This window comes from Phyllobates terribilis, unplaced genomic scaffold (genome assembly GCF_046119375.1).
Source record: "Phyllobates terribilis strain yellow unplaced genomic scaffold, ASM4611937v1 Scaffold_12__6_contigs__length_324123572, whole genome shotgun sequence".
Classification (NCBI taxonomy): Eukaryota; Metazoa; Chordata; class Amphibia; order Anura; family Dendrobatidae; genus Phyllobates; species Phyllobates terribilis.
This window is the reverse complement of record NW_027362772.1, coordinates 176,931,939-176,948,686: the sequence shown is the minus strand read 5'-3', so window position 1 is coordinate 176,948,686 and position 16,748 is coordinate 176,931,939. Positions and strand designations below refer to the sequence as shown.

General features: G+C 36.1%; 5 non-coding genes across 5 annotated transcripts; all 5 read left to right on the top strand.

Moving 5' to 3' along the window:
* The first annotated feature begins 1,484 nt into the window (after window positions 1–1,484).
* Window positions 1,485–1,557, top strand: TRNAF-GAA (transfer RNA phenylalanine (anticodon GAA)). Its single transcript has one exon. It is a non-coding gene; the product is annotated as a tRNA-Phe (tRNA).
* Window positions 1,558–2,742: 1,185 nt separating this feature from the next.
* Window positions 2,743–2,825, top strand: TRNAL-CAG (transfer RNA leucine (anticodon CAG)). The gene has a single exon. It is a non-coding gene; the product is annotated as a tRNA-Leu (tRNA).
* An 8,977-nt stretch (window positions 2,826–11,802) lies between these two features.
* TRNAL-CAG (transfer RNA leucine (anticodon CAG)) lies at window positions 11,803–11,899 on the top strand. Its single transcript has one exon. It is a non-coding gene; the product is annotated as a tRNA-Leu (tRNA).
* A 2,179-nt stretch (window positions 11,900–14,078) lies between these two features.
* Window positions 14,079–14,175, top strand: TRNAL-CAG (transfer RNA leucine (anticodon CAG)). Its single transcript has one exon. It is a non-coding gene; the product is annotated as a tRNA-Leu (tRNA).
* Window positions 14,176–16,355: 2,180 nt separating this feature from the next.
* TRNAL-CAG (transfer RNA leucine (anticodon CAG)) lies at window positions 16,356–16,452 on the top strand. Its single transcript has one exon. It is a non-coding gene; the product is annotated as a tRNA-Leu (tRNA).
* The last annotated feature ends 296 nt before the right edge of the window (window positions 16,453–16,748 follow it).

Sequence of the window (16,748 nt, the reverse complement as noted above, 5' to 3'; positions counted from 1 at the left end):
AACTCTGCAAATGTCACCCTCAAAATATTCTTGCAAAATCTGCATTCCCAAAACCCAAATAGCGCTCTTACTTTCAAAGCCCTGCTGTGTGACCAAACAGTAGTTTCTGAAGACATATGGGGCATCACCGCATTTCAATGAAATTGTGCAACTTTAGATATTTTCACAAGAAAAACTAAATATATATTGACCTAAATTTACCATTAATATAAAGTACAATGTGCTACAAAATAACACTATCAGAATTACGGGGATATGTTAAGTATTCCAGTGTTATTGCCACATAAATTGATACATGTCAGATTTAAAAAACGGTGCTTGGTCATGAAGCTCAAAATTGGCTGTAACTAATAGGTTACAAATCAATATTAAAATAAAAGAAATCATGGCATATTTCCTTTCATCACAAGTAATGCTCATCTTTCTACTGCTTAGCTTAGAAAGAGTTAAATTACAAAAGCCAGAAGAAGTCAGGATGGCCGAGCGGTCTAAGGCGCTACGTTCAGGTCGCAGTATCTCCTGGAGGTGAGGGTTCAAATCCCACTTCTGACATTAGCATTTTCTTTCAAGAAATTGTACAGCTTCACTCCAGTTACTGATTAGTTGGGGGTCCGCTCTATTGGTGCCAATCTCAAATCGAAAACTAAAAGTGATGGTGCTTAGCAAAACGAATTCTCAACGTTGGCACTTTGGCAGTATTCCTTGGGGTCCTTGAGGCAAATCTTAAATGTCCTGAATTTGTGCTTTCACAAAAGACTTCTGAGAACATCAAATAGTTTCTTTGAGCATATGTTAGTTGTTGCTTTGTCATCGGAAAAATACTGTGGATAGGAAAATGGGAGGGACTATTTCATCTCTATGTTTTCTCTGTCCCTATTAGGGCAGAGAGTGAACCTCCTAAGGTGCTGTCGTGGAAGATTCCTAGAAAACAAATTACCAGTAAGTCTAATTTCAGATTTTTTTAACTCAGACATCAATAGACTATAAATATACTTAATAAACAATATCTAAAAGCGCAGATGAACATAGTTTAACAAGTCTGAAATGCGCATGTGATACTGACATCAAAGTTTCACCACATTTTAGGACAAATGTTTTCACTTTCAGCATTAACAATCAGTAGAATATTTTCTATAAATTTGCATCTCCTTTCTTCACTCCAATTGTTTGCACCTAAGAAAAAAATAAAGCTTGATGCAATATTATGCTTACAAATTGTGTTTTATGCTCAATCATCACCTGTCCTACAGAGACAGTCAGAATTACCCTGGCGAATTGAGTAAATTTGAAAATGTAAAAATAATGCAGAATTGCTGTTTTTTCTATTCATTCACAAAGAATTAATGTAAGTTCTTAAATATGTACGCAAAATAGCGGGACTTTCAAATATAGATAATCTTGCAAAAACAAGTCAATGTAAAAATAAATACATCCAGTTGTGACAACTACAGTGTGTTGAACATTCCTGAATGTAAATGTGTCCTGCCGAAATATCTCAGTTGGGAGAGCGTTAGACTGAAGATCTAAAGGTCCCTGGTTCAATCCTGGGTTTTGGCAAAAGTTTTTTTCTTCACCCATTGAATTTTAAGCAGAAAATAAACAAAGCATATGGACTGACTGTTTACAGAGAATGTAAAAATCCTAATCATTATAACTATCTACAGGAAATAAAATGATAGAAACTTGAGAACTGAACAATTTTAACTTTTGAGGAAAATAATATTTTTTGTAATTTTTCCTTCATTCTGGACGTCATCACTTTGTTTTATTTTAGTTTGACTTAGCTGTATGAGGATTTAAAGGAAACCTGATAGCTAATACGGGCAGCATGTATCAGACACTAGCTGAATGTTTTCAGCCATTTATGTTTTACTATGAATCGCTGTGGCATTACTGAGACAAATATGCTTCAAAAATATGCCAGGAACAAAGCTGTTTGGGGAAAAAGCCAGGAAGGCAAAAAACACAAGCCCCAACTCAGGACCGTCATCTTTCATTCTAAAAATAGGGGTTTCTACGTTAATGGTAAGACAAAGAATCCACAGATTTGGCATTTCTTTAGCAAGGAGAGCCCACTTAAAATGTATGGGGTGCTTGTCTCCATAAGCGCAAGCTGGGCACTAAACTGGCTTATTTGCAATTCTGGATGTTGCAGAGTGAAAACACATGTTGGACAATAATAGTAATTGCTGGTGTTGATGAATTCATTGTGAGGAGTAATTTATAAAATGGGATCACTTTGGAGGGGTTTCTGCTGTTTTGGTACTTTTGGAACTCCGGAAATGTCACCCTCAAAATATTCTTGCAAAATCTGCATTCCCAAAACCCAAATAGCGCTCTTACTTTCAAAGCCCTGCTGTAATGACCAAACAGTAGTTTCTGAAGACATATGGGTCATCACCGCATTTCAATGAAATTGTGCAACTTTAGATATTTTCACAAGAAAAACTAAATATATATTGACCTAAATTTACCATTAATATAAAGTACAATGTGTTACAAAATAACACTATCAGAATCACAGGGATATGTTAAGCATTCCAGTGTTATTGCCAAATAAATTGATACATGTCAGATTTAAAAAACGGTGCTTGGTCATGAAGCTCAAAATTGGCTGTAACTAATAGGTTACAAATCAATATTAAAATAAAAGAAATCATGGTATATTTCCTTTCATCACAAGTAATGCTCATCTTTCTACTGCTTAGCTTAGAAAGAGTTAAATTACAAAAGCCAAAAGAAGTCAGGATGGGCGAGCGGTCTAAGGCGCTGCGTTCAGGTCGCAGTCTCTCCTGGAGGTGTGGGTTCGAATCCCACTTCTGACAATAGCATTTTCTTTCAAGAAATTGTACAGCTTCACTCCTGTTACTGATTATTTGGGGGTCCGCTCTATTGGTGGCAATCTCAAATTGAAAACTAAAAGTGATGGGGCTTAGCAAAACCAATTCTCAACGTCGGCACTTTGGCAGTATTACTGGGGGTCCTTGAGGCAAATCTTAAATGTCCTGAATTTGTGCTTTCACAAAAGACTTCTGGGAACATCAAATAGTTTCTTTGTGCATATGTTAGTTGTTGCTTTGGCATCGGAAAAATACTGTGGATAGGAAAATGGGAGGGACTATTTCATCTCTATGTGTTCTCTGTCCTTATTAGGGCAGAGAGTGAACCTCCTAAGGTGCTGTCGTGGAAGATTCATAGAAACCGAATTACCAGTAAGTCTAATTTCAGATTTTTTTACCTTAGGCATCAATAAACTATAAATATACTTAATAAACAAAAGCTAAAAGAGAAGATGAACATAGTTTAACAAGTCTGAAATGCGCATGTGATACTGACATCAAAGTTTCACCACATTTTGGGACAAATGTTTTCACTTTCAACATTAACAATCAGTAGAATATTTTCTCTAAATTTGCATCTCCTTTCTTCACTCCAATTGTTTGCACCTAAGAAGAAAATAAAGCTTGATGCAACATTATGCTTACAAATTGTGTTTTATGCTCAATCATCACCTGTCCTACAGAGACACAGTCAGAATTACCCTGGCGAATTGAGTAAATTTGAAAATGTAAAAAAAATGCAGAATTGCTGTTTTTTTCTATTCATTCACAAAGAATTAATGTAAGTTCTTAAATATGTACACAAAGTAGCGGGACTTTCAAATATAGATAACCTTGCAAAAACAAGTCAAAGTAAAAATAAATACATCCAGTTGTGACATCTACAGTGTGTTGAACATTCCTGAATCTAAATGTGTCCTGCTGAAATAGCTCCGTTGGGAGAGCGTTAGACTGAAGATCTAAAAGTCCCGGGTTTCGGAAAAAGTTTTTTTCTTCACCCATTAAATTTTAAGCAGAAAATAAACAAAGCATATGGACTGGCTGTTTACAAGGAATGTAAAAATCCTAATCATTATAACTATCTACAGGAAATGAAATGATAGAAACTTGAGAACCGAACACTTTTAACTTTTGAGGAAAATAATATTTTTTGTAATTTTTCCTTCATTCTGGACGTCATCACTTTGTTTTATTTTAGTTTGACTTAGCTGTATAAGGATTTAAAGGAAACCTGATAGCTAATACGGGCAGCATGTATCAGACACTAGCTGAATGATTTCAGCCATTTATGTGTGACTATGAATCTATGAATCGCTGTGGCATTACTGAGACAAATATGCTTCAAAAATATGCCAGGAATAAAGCTGTTTGGGGAAAAAGCCAGGACGGCAAAAAACACAAGCCCCAACTCAGGACCGTCATCTTTCATTCTAAAAATAGGGGTTTCCGCGTTAATGCTAAGACAAAGAATCCACAGATTTGACATTTCTCTAGCGAGGAGAGCCCACTTAAAATGTATGGGGTGCTTTTCTCCATAAGCGCAAGCTGGGCACTAAACTGGCTTATTTGCAATTCTGGATGTTGCAGAGTGAAAACACCTTTGGGACAATAATAGTAATTGCCGGTGTTGATGAATTCATTGTGAGGAGTAATTTATAAAATGGGATCACTTTGGAGGGGTTTCTGCTGTTTTGGTACTTTTGGAACTCCGCAAATGTCACCCTCAAAATATTCTTGCAAAATCTGCATTCCCAAAACCCAAATAGTGCTCTTACTTTCAAAGCCCTGCTGTGTGACCAAACAGTAGTTTCTGAAGACATATGGGGCATCACCGCATTTCAATGAAATTGTGCAACTTTAGATATTTTCACAAGAAAAACTAAATATATATTGACCTAAATTTACCATTAATATAAAGTACAATGTGCTACAAAATAACACTATCAGAATCACGGGGATATGTTAAGCATTCAAGTGTTATTGCCACATAAAGTGATACATGTCAGATTTAAAAAACGGTGCTTGGTCATGAAGCTCAATATTGGCTGTAACTAATAGGTTACAAATCAATATTAAAATAAAATAAATCATGGTATATTTCCTTTCAACACAAGTAATGCTCATCTTTCTACTGCTTAGCTTAGGAAAAGTTAAATTACAAAAGACAGAAGAAGTCAGGATGGCCGAGCGGTCTAAGGTGCTGCGTTCAGTTTGCAGCTTCTCTTGGAGTCGTGGGTTCGAATCCCACTTCTGTCATTAGCATTTTCTTTCAAGAAATTGTACAGCTTCACTCCTGTTACTGATCAGTTGGGTTTCCGCTCCATTGGTGGCAATCTCAAATCGAAAACTAAAAGTGATGGGGCTTAGCAAAACCAGTTCTCAACGTTGGCACTTTGGCAGTATTCCTGGGGGTCCTTGAGGCAAATCTTAAATGTCCTGAATTTGTGCTTTCACAAAAGACTTCTGGGAACATCAAATAGTTTCTTTGTGCATATGTTAGTTGTTGCTTTGGCATCGGAAAAATACTATGGATAGGAAAATGGGAGGGAATATTTCATCTCTATGTGTTCTCTGTCCCTATTAGGGCAGAGAGTGAACCTCCTAAGGTGCTGTCGTGGAAGGTTCCTAGAAACCGAATTACCAGTAAGTCTAATTTCAGATTTTTTTACCTCAGGCATCAATAGACTATAAATATACTTAATAAACAAAAGCTAAAAGAGCAGATGAACATAGTTTAACAAGTCTGAAATGCGCATGTGATACTGACATCAAAGTTTCACCACATTTTGGGACAAATGTTTTCACTTTCAACATTAACAATCAGTAGAATATTTTCTCTAAATTTGCATCTCCTTTCTTCACTCCAATTGTTTGCACCTAAGAAGAAAATAAAGCTTGATGCAACATTACGCTTACAAATTGTGTTTTATGCTCAATCATCACCTGTCCTACAGAGACACAGTCAGAATTACCCTGGCGAATTGAGTAAATTTGAAAATGTAAAAAAAATGCAGAATTGCTGTTTTTTTCTATTCATTCACAAAGAATTAATGTAAGTTCTTAAATATGTACACAAAGTAGCGGGACTTTCAAATATAGATAACCTTGCAAAAACAAGTCAAAGTAAAAATAAATACATCCAGTTGTGACATCTACAGTGTGTTGAACATTCCTGAAATTAAATGTGTCCAGCCGAAATAGCTCAGTTGGGAGTACGTTAGACTGAAGATCTAAAAGTCCCGGGTTTCGGCAAAAGTTTTTTTCTTCACCCATTAAATTTTAAGCAGAAAATAAACAAAGCATATGGACTGGCTGTTTACAGAGAATGTAAAAATCCTAATCATTATAACTATCTACAGGAAATAAAATGATAGAAACTTGAGAACTGAGCACTTTTAACTTTTGAGGAAAATAATATTTTTTGTAATTTTTCCTTCATTCTGGACATCATCACTTTGTTTCATTTTAGTTTGACTTAGCTGTATGAGGATTTAAAGGAAACCTGATAGCTAATACGGGCAGCATGTATCAGACACTAGCTGAATGATATCAGCCATTTATGTTTGACTATGAATCGCTGTGGCATTACTGAGACAAATATGCTTCAAAAATATGCCAGGAACAAAGCTGTTTGGGGAAAAAGCCAGGAAGGCAAAAAACACAAGCCCCAACTCAGGACCGTCATCTTTCATTCTAAAAGTAGGGGTTTCTACGTTAATGGTAAGACAAAGAATCCACAGATTTGGCATTTCTCTAGCGAGGAGAGCCCGCTTAAAATGTATGGGGTGCTTGTCTCCATAAGCGCAAGCTATGCACTAAACTGGCTTATTTGCAATTCTGGATGTTGCAGAGTGAAAACACCTGTTGGACAATAATAGTAATTGCCGTTGTTGATGAATTCATTGTGAGGAGTAATTTATAAAATGGGATCACTTTGGAGGGGTTTCTGCTGTTTTGGTACTTTTGGAACTCCTCAAATGTCACCCTCAAAATATTCTTGCAAAATCTGCAATCCCAAAACCCAAATAGCGCTCTTACTTTCAAAGCGCTGCTGTGTGACCAAACAGTAGTTTCTGAAGACATATGGGGCATCACCGCATTTCAATGAAATTGTGCAACTTTAGATATTTTCACAAGAAAAACTAAATATATATTGATCTAAATTTAAAATTAATATAAAGTACAATGTGTTACAAAATAACACTATCAGAATCACGGGGATATGTTAAGCATTCCAGTATTATTGCCACATAAAGTGATACATGTCAGATTTAAAAAACGGTGCTTGGTCATGAAGCTCAAAATTGGCTGTAACTAATTGGTTACAAATCAATATTAAAATAAAATAAATCATGGTATATTTCCTTTCAACACAAGTAATGCTCATCTTTCTACTGCTTAGCTTAGAAAAAGTTAAATTACAAAAGACAGAAGAAGTCAGGATGGCCGAGCGGTCTAAGGCGCTTCGTTCAGGTCGCAGTCTCTCCTGGAGGCGTGGGTTCGAATCCGACTTCTGACATTAGCATTTTCTTTCAAGAAATTGTACAGCTTCACTTCTGTTACTGATTAGTTGGGGGTCCGCTCTATTGGTGGCAATCTCAAATCGAAAACTAAAAGTGATGGGGCTTAACAAAACCAATTCTCAACGTTGGCATTTTGGCAGTATTCCTGGGGGTCCTTGAGGCAAATCTTAAATGTCCTGAATTTGTGCTTTCAAAAAAGACTTCTGGGAACATCAAATAGTTTCTTTGTGCATATGTTAGTTGTTGCTTTGGCATCGGTAAAATACTGTGGATAGGAAAATGGGAGGGACTATTTCATCTCTATGTGTTCTCTGTCCCTATTAGGGCAGAGAGTGAACCTCCTAAGGTGCTGTCGTGGAAGATTCCTAGAAACCGAACTACCAGTAAGTCTAATTTCAGATTTTTTTACCTTAGGCATCAATAGACTATAAATATACTTAATAAACAAAAGCTAAAAGAGAAGATGAACATAGTTTAACAAGTCTGAAATGCGCATGTGATACTGACATCAAAGTTTCACCACATTTTGGGACAAATGTTTTCACTTTCAACATTAACAATCAGTAGAATATTTTCTCTAAATTTGCATCTCCTTTCTTCACTCCAATTGTTTGCACCTAAGAAGAAAATAAAGCTTGATGCAACATTATGCTTACAAATTGTGTTTTATGCTCAATCATCACCTGTCCTACAGAGACACAGTCAGAATTACCCTGGCGAATTGAGTAAATTTGAAAATGTAAAAAAAATGCAGAATTGCTGTTTTTTTCTATTCATTCACAAAGAATTAATGTAAGATCTTAAATATGTACACAAAGTAGCGGGACTTTCAAATATAGATAACCTTGCAAAAACAAGTCAAAGTAAAAATAAATACATCCAGTTGTGACATCTACAGTGTGTTGAACATTCCTGAATCTAAATGTGTCCTGCTGAAATAGCTCCGTTGGGAGAGCGTTAGACTGAAGATCTAAAAGTCCCGGGTTTCGGAAAAAGTTTTTTTCTTCACCCATTAAATTTTAAGCAGAAAATAAACAAAGCATATGGACTGACTGTTTACAGAGAATGTAAAAATCCTAATCATTATAACTATCTACAGGAAATAAAATGATAGAAACTTGAGAACTGAGCACTTTTAACTTTTGAGGAAAATAATATTTTTTGTAATTTTTCCTTCATTCTGGACGTCATCACTTTGTTTTATTTTAGTTTGACTTAGCTGTATGAGGATTTAAAGGAAACCTGATAGCTGATACGGGCAGCATGTATCAGACACTAGCTGAATGATTTAAGCCATTTATGTTTGACTATGAATCGCGGTGGCATTACTGAGAGAAATATGCTTCCAAAATATGCCAGGAACAAAGCTGTTTGGGGAAAAAGCCAGGAAGGCAAAAAACACAAGCCCCAACTCAGGACCGTCATCTTTCATTCTAAAAGTAGGGGTTTCTAAGTTAATGGTAAGACAAAGAATCCACAGATTTGGCATTTCTCTAGCGAGGAGAGCCCACTTAAAATGTATGGGGTGCTTGTCTCCATAAGCGCAAGCTGGGCACTAAACTGGCTTATTTGCAATTCTGGATGTTGCAGAGTGAAAACACCTGTTGGACAATAATAGTAATTGCCGTTGTTGATGAATTCATTGTGAGGAGTAATTTATAAAATGGGATCACTTTGGAGGGGTTTCTGCTGTTTTGGTACTTTTGGAACTCCTCAAATGTCTCCCTCAAAATATTCTTGCAAAATCTGCAATCGCAAAACCCAAATAGCGCTCTTACTTTCAAAGCGCTGCTGTGTGACCAAACAGTAGTTTCTGAAGACATATGGGGCATCACCGCATTTCAATGAAATTGTGCAACTTTAGATATTTTCACAAGAAAAACTAAATATATATTGATCTAAATTTAAAATGAATATAAAGTACAATGTGTTACAAAATAACACTATCAGAATCACGGGGATATGTTAAGCATTCCAGTATTATTGCCACATAAAGTGATACATGTCAGATTTAAAAAACGGTGCTTGATCATGAAGCTCAAAATTGGCTGTAACTAATAGGTTACAAATCAATATTAAAATAAAAGAAATCATGGTATATTTCCTTTCATCACAAGTAATGCTCATCTTTCTACTGCTTAGCTTAGAAAGAGTTAAATTACAAAAGCCAGAGGAAGTCATGATGGTCGAGTGGTCTAAGGCGCTGCGTTCATTTCACATTTTCTCCTGGAGGTGTGGGTTCAAATCCCATTTCTGACATTAACATTTTCTTTCAAGAAATTGTACAGCTTCACTCCTGTTACTGATCAGTTGGGGTTCCGCTCTATTGGTGGCAATCTCAAATCTAAAACTAAAAGTTATGGGGCTTAGCAAAACCAGTTATCAATGTTGGCACTTTGGCAGTATTCCTGGGGGTCCTTGAGGCAAATCTTAAATGTCCTGAATTTGTGCTTTCACAAAAGACTTCTGGGAACATCAAATAGTTTCTTTGTGCATATGTTAGTTGTTGCTTTGGCATCGGATAAATACTGTGGATAGGAAAATGGGAGGGAATATTTCATCTCTATGTGTTCTCTGTCCCTATTAGGGCAGAGAGTTAACCTCCTAAGGTGCTGTCGTGGAAGATTCCTAGAAACCGAATTACCAGTAAGTCTAATTTCAGATTTTTTTACCTCAGGCATCAATAGACTATAAATATACTTAATAAACAAAAGCTAAAAGAGCAGATGAACATAGTTTAACAAGTCTGAAATGCGCATGTGATACTGACATCAAAGTTTCACCACATTTTGGGACAAATGTTTTCACTTTCAACATTAACAATCAGTAGAATATTTTCTCTAAATTTGCATCTCCTTTCTTCATTCCAATTGTTTGCACCTAAGAAGAAAATAAAGCTTGATGCAACATTATGCTTACAAATTGTGTTTTATGCTCAATCATCACCTGTCCTACAGAGACACAGTCAGAATTACCCTGGCGAATTGAGTAAATTTGAAAATGTAAAAAAAATGCAGAATTGCTGTTTTTTTCTATTCATTCACAAAGAATTAATGTAAGTTCTTAAATATGTACAAAAAGTAGCGGGACTTTCAAATATAGATAACCTTGCAAAAACAAGTCAAAGTAAAAATAAATACATCCAGTTGTGACATCTACAGTGTGTTGAACATTCCTGAATCTAAATGTGTCCTGCCGAAATAGCTCAGTTGGGAGAGCGTTAGACTGAAGATCTAAAAGTCCCGGGTTTCGGCAAAAGTTTTCTTCTTCACCCATTAAATTTTAAGCAGAAAATAAACAAAGCATATGGACTGGCTGTTTACAGAGAATGTAAAAATCCTAATCATTATAACTATCTACAGGAAATAAAATGATAGAAACTTGAGAACTGAGCACTTTTAACTTTTGAGGAAAATAATATTTTTTGTAATTTTTCCTTCATTCTGGACATCTTCACTTTGTTTTATTTTAGTTTGACTTAGCTGTATGAGGATTTAAAGGAAACCTGATAGCTAATACGGGCAGCATGTATCAGACACTAGCTGAATGATTTCAGCCATTTATGTTTGACTATGAATCGCTGTGGCATTACTAAGACAAATATGCTTCAAAAATATGGCAGGAACAAAGCTGTTTGGGGAAAAAGCCAGGAAGGCAAAAAACACAAGCCCCAACTCAGGAAAGTGATCTTTCATTCTAAAAATAGGGGTTTCTACATTAATGGTAAGACAAAGAATCCACAGATTTGGCATTTCTCTAGTGAGGAGAGCCCACTTAAAATGTATGGGGTGCTTGTCTCCATAAGCGCAAGCTGGGCACTAAACTGGCTTATTTGCAATTCTGGATGTTGCAGAGTGAAAACACCTGTTGGAAAAAAATAGTAATTGCCGGTGTTGATGAATTCATTGTGAGGAGTAATTTATAAAATGGGATCACTTTGGAGGGGTCTCTGCTGTTTTGGTACTTTTGGAACTCCGCAAATGTCACCCTCAAAATATTCTTGCAAAATCTGCATTCCCAAAACCCAAATAGCGCTCATACTTTCAAAGTCCTGCTGTCTGACAAAACAGTAGTTTCTGAAGACATATGGGGCATCACCGCATTTCAATGAAATTGTGCAACTTTAGATATTTTCACAAGAAAAACTAAATATATATTGACCTAAATTTAAAATTAATATAAAGTACAATGTGTTACAAAATAACACTATCAGAATCACGGGGATTTGTTAAGCATTCCAGTGTTATTGCCACATAAATTGATACATGTCAGATTTAAAAAACGGTGCTTGGTCATGAAGCTCAAAATTGGCTGTAACTAATAGGTTACAAATCAATATTAAAATAAAAGAAATCATGGTATATTTCCTTTCATCACAAGTAATGCTCATCTTTCTAATGCTTAGCTTAGAAATAGTTAAATAACAAAAGCCAAAAGAAGTCAGGATGGCCGAGCGGTCTAAGGCGCTTCGTTCAGGGCGCTGCGTTCAGGTCGCAGTCTCTCCTGGAGGCGTGGGTTCGAATCCCACTTCTGACATTAGCATTTTCTTTCAAGAAATTGTACAGCTTCACTCCTGTTACTGACTAGTTGGGGGTCGGCTCTATTGGTGGCAATCTCAAATCGAAAACTAAAAGTGATTGGGCTTAACAAAACCAATTCTCAACGTTGGCATTTTGGCAGTATTCCTGGGGATCCTTGAGGCAAATCTTAAATGTCCTGAATTTGTGTTTTCAAAAAAGACTTCTGGGAACATCAAATAGTTTCTTTGTGCATATGTTAGTTGTTGCTTTGGCATCGGTAAAATACTGTGGATAGGAAAATGGGAGGGACTATTTCATCTCTATGTGTTCTCTGTCCCTATTAGGGCAGAGAGTTAACCTCCTAAGGTGCTGTCGTGGAAGATTCCTAGAAACCGAACTACCAGTAAGTTTAATTTCAGATTTTTTTACCTTAGGCATCAATAGACTATAAATATACTTAATAAACAAAAGCTAAAAGAGAAGATGAACATAGTTTAACAAGTCTGAAATGCGCATGTGATACTGACATCAAAGTTTCACCACAATTTGGGACAAATGTTTTCACTTTCAACATTAACAATCAGTAGAATATTTTCTCTAAATTTGCATCTCCTTTCTTCACTCCAATTGTTTGCACCTAAGAAGAAAATAAAGCTTGATGCAACATTATGCTTACAAATTGTGTTTTATGCTCAATCATCACCTGTCCTACAGAGACACAGTCAGAATTACCCTGGCGAAATGAGTAAATTTGAAAATGTAAAAAAAATGCAGAATTGCTGTTTTTTTCTATTCATTCACAAAGAATTAATGTAAGTTCTTAAATATGTACACAAAGTAGCGGGACTTTCAAATATAGATAACCTTGCAAAAACAAGTCAAAGTAAAAATAAATACATCCAGTTGTGACATCTACAGTGTGTTGAACATTCCTGAATCTAAATGTGTCCTGCTGAAATAGCTCCGTTGGGAGAGCGTTAGACTGAAGATCTAAAAGTCCCGGGTTTCGGCAAAAGTTTTTTTCTTCACCCATTAAATTTTAAGCAGAAAATAAACAAAGCATATGGACTGGCTGTTTGCAGAGAATGTAAAAATCCTAATCATTATAACTATCTACAGGAAATAAAATGATAGAAACTTGAGAACTGAGCACTTTTAACTTTTGAGGAAAATAATATTTTTTGTAATTTTTCCTTCATTCTGGACGTCATCACTTTGTTTTATTTTAGTTTGACTTAGCTGTATGAGGATTTAAAGGAAACCTGATAGCTAATACGGGCAGCATGTATCAGACACTAGCTGAATGATTTCAGCCATTTATGTTTGACTATGAATCGCTGTGGCATTACTAAGACAAATATGCTTCAAAAATATGGCAGGAACAAAGCTGTTTGGGGAAAAAGCCAGGAAGGCAAAAAACACAAGCCCCAACTCAGGAAAGTGATCTTTCATTCTAAAAATAGGGGTTTCTACATTAATGGTAAGACAAAGAATCCACAGATTTGGCATTTCTCTAGTGAGGAGAGCCCACTTAAAATGTATGGGGTGCTTGTCTCCATAAGCGCAAGCTGGGCACTAAACTGGCTTATTTGCAATTCTGGATGTTGCAGAGTGAAAACACCTGTTGGAAAATAATAGTAATTGCCGGTGTTGATGAATTCATTGTGAGGAGTAATTTATAAAATGGGATCACTTTGGAGGGGTCTCTGCTGTTTTGGTACTTTTGGAACTCCGCAAATGTCACCCTCAAAATATTCTTGCAAAATCTGCATTCCCAAAACCCAAATAGCGCTCATACTTTCAAAGTCCTGCTGTCTGACAAAACAGTAGTTTCTGAAGACATATGGGGCATCACCGCATTTCAATGAAATTGTGCAACTTTAGATATTTTCACAAGAAAAACTAAATATATATTGACCTAAATTTAAAATTAATATAAAGTACAATGTGTTACAAAATAACACTATCAGAATCACGGGGATTTGTTAAGCATTCCAGTGTTATTGCCACATAAATTGATACATGTCAGATTTAAAAACGGTGCTTGGTCATGAAGCTCAAAATTGGCTGTAACTAATAGGTTACAAATCAATATTAAAATAAAAGAAATCATGGTATATTTCCTTTCATCACAAGTAATGCTCATCTTTCTAATGCTTAGCTTAGAAATAGTTAAATAACAAAAGCCAAAAGAAGTCAGGATGGCCGAGCGGTCTAAGGCGCTTCGTTCAGGGCGCTGCGTTCAGGTCGCAGTCTCTCCTGGAGGCGTGGGTTCGAATCCCACTTCTGACATTAGCATTTTCTTTCAAGAAATTGTACAGCTTCACTCCTGTTACTGACTAGTTGGGGGTCGGCTCTATTGGTGGCAATCTCAAATCGAAAACTAAAAGTGATTGGGCTTAACAAAACCAATTCTCAACGTTGGCATTTTGGCAGTATTCCTGGGGATCCTTGAGGCAAATCTTAAATGTCCTGAATTTGTGCTTTCAAAAAAGACTTCTGGGAACATCAAATAGTTTCTTTGTGCATATGTTAGTTGTTGCTTTGGCATCGGTAAAATACTGTGGATAGGAAAATGGGAGGGACTATTTCATCTCTATGTGTTCTCTGTCCCTATTAGGGCAGAGAGTTAACCTCCTAAGGTGCTGTCGTGGAAGATTCCTAGAAACCGAACTACCAGTAAGTTTAATTTCAGATTTTTTTACCTTAGGCATCAATAGACTATAAATATACTTAATAAACAAAAGCTAAAAGAGAAGATGAACATAGTTTAACAAGTCTGAAATGCGCATGTGATACTGACATCAAAGTTTCACCACAATTTGGGACAAATGTTTTCACTTTCAACATTAACAATCAGTAGAATATTTTCTCTAAATTTGCATCTCCTTTCTTCACTCCAATTGTTTGCACCTAAGAAGAAAATAAAGCTTGATGCAACATTATGCTTACAAATTGTGTTTTATGCTCAATCATCACCTGTCCTACAGAGACACAGTCAGAATTACCCTGGCGAAATGAGTAAATTTGAAAATGTAAAAAAAATGCAGAATTGCTGTTTTTTTCTATTCATTCACAAAGAATTAATGTAAGTTCTTAAATATGTACACAAAGTAGCGGGACTTTCAAATATAGATAACCTTGCAAAAACAAGTCAAAGTAAAAATAAATACATCCAGTTGTGACATCTACAGTGTGTTGAACATTCCTGAATCTAAATGTGTCCTGCTGAAATAGCTCCGTTGGGAGAGCGTTAGACTGAAGATCTAAAAGTCCCGGGTTTCGGCAAAAGTTTTTTTCTTCACCCATTAAATTTTAAGCAGAAAATAAACAAAGCATATGGACTGGCTGTTTGCAGAGAATGTAAAAATCCTAATCATTATAACTATCTACAGGAAATAAAATGATAGAAACTTGAGAACTGAGCACTTTTAACTTTTGAGGAAAATAATATTTTTTGTAATTTTTCCTTCATTCTGGACGTCATCACTTTGTTTTATTTTAGTTTGACTTAGCTGTATGAGGATTTAAAGGAAACCTGATAGCTAATACGGGCAGCATGTATCAGACACTAGCTGAATGATTTCAGCCATTTATGTTTGACTATGAATCGCTGTGGCATTACTGAGACAAATATGCTTCAAAAATATGGCAGGAACAAAGCTGTTTGGGGAAAAAGCCAGGAAGGCAAAAAACACAAGCCCCAACTCAGGAAAGTCATCTTTCATTCTAAAAATAGGGGTTTCCACGTTAATGGTAAGACAAAGAATCCACAGATTTGGCATTTCTCTAGCGAGGAGAGCCCACTTAAAATGTATGGGGTGCTTGTCTCCATAAGCGCAAGCTGGGCACTAAACTGGCTTATTTGCAATTCTGGATGTTGCAGAGTGAAAACACCTGTTGGAAAATAATAGTAATTGCCGGTGTTGATGAATTCATTGTGAGGAGTAATTTATAAAATGGGATCACTTTGGAGGGGTCTCTGCTGTTTTGGTACTTTTGGAACTCCGCAAATGTCACCCTCAAAATATTCTTGCAAAATCTGCATTCCCAAAACCCAAATAGCGCTCATACTTTCAAAGTCCTGCTGTCTGACAAAACAGTAGTTTCTGAAGACATATGGGGCATCACCGCATTTCAATGAAATTGTGCAACTTTAGATATTTTCACAAGAAAAACTAAATATATATTGACCTAAATTTAAAATTAATATAAAGTACAATGTGTTACAAAATAACACTATCAGAATCACGGGGATTTGTTAAGCATTCCAGTGTTATTGCCACATAAATTGATACATGTCAGATTTAAAAAACGGTGCTTGGTCATGAAGCTCAAAATTGGCTGTAACTAATAGGTTACAAATCAATATTAAAATAAAAGAAATCATGGTATATTTCCTTTCATCACAAGTAATGCTCATCTTTCTAATGCTTAGCTTAGAAATAGTTAAATAACAAAAGCCAAAAGAAGTCAGGATGGCCGAGCGGTCTAAGGCGCTTCGTTCAGGGCGCTGCGTTCAGGTCGCAGTCTCTCCTGGAGGCGTGGGTTCGAATCCCACTTCTGACATTAGCATTTTCTTTCAAGAAATTGTACAGCTTCACTCTTGTTACTGACTAGTTGGGGGTCGGCTCTATTGGTGGCAATCTCAAATCGAAAACTAAAAGTGATTGGGCTTAACAAAACCAATTCTCAACGTTGGCATTTTGGCAGTATTCCTGGGGATCCTTGAGGCAAATCTTAAATGTCCTGAATTTGTGCTTTCAAAAAAGACTTCTGGGAACATCAAATAGTTTCTTTGTGCATATGTTAGTTGTTGCTTTGGCATCGGTAAAATACTGTGGATAGGAAAATGGGAGGGACTA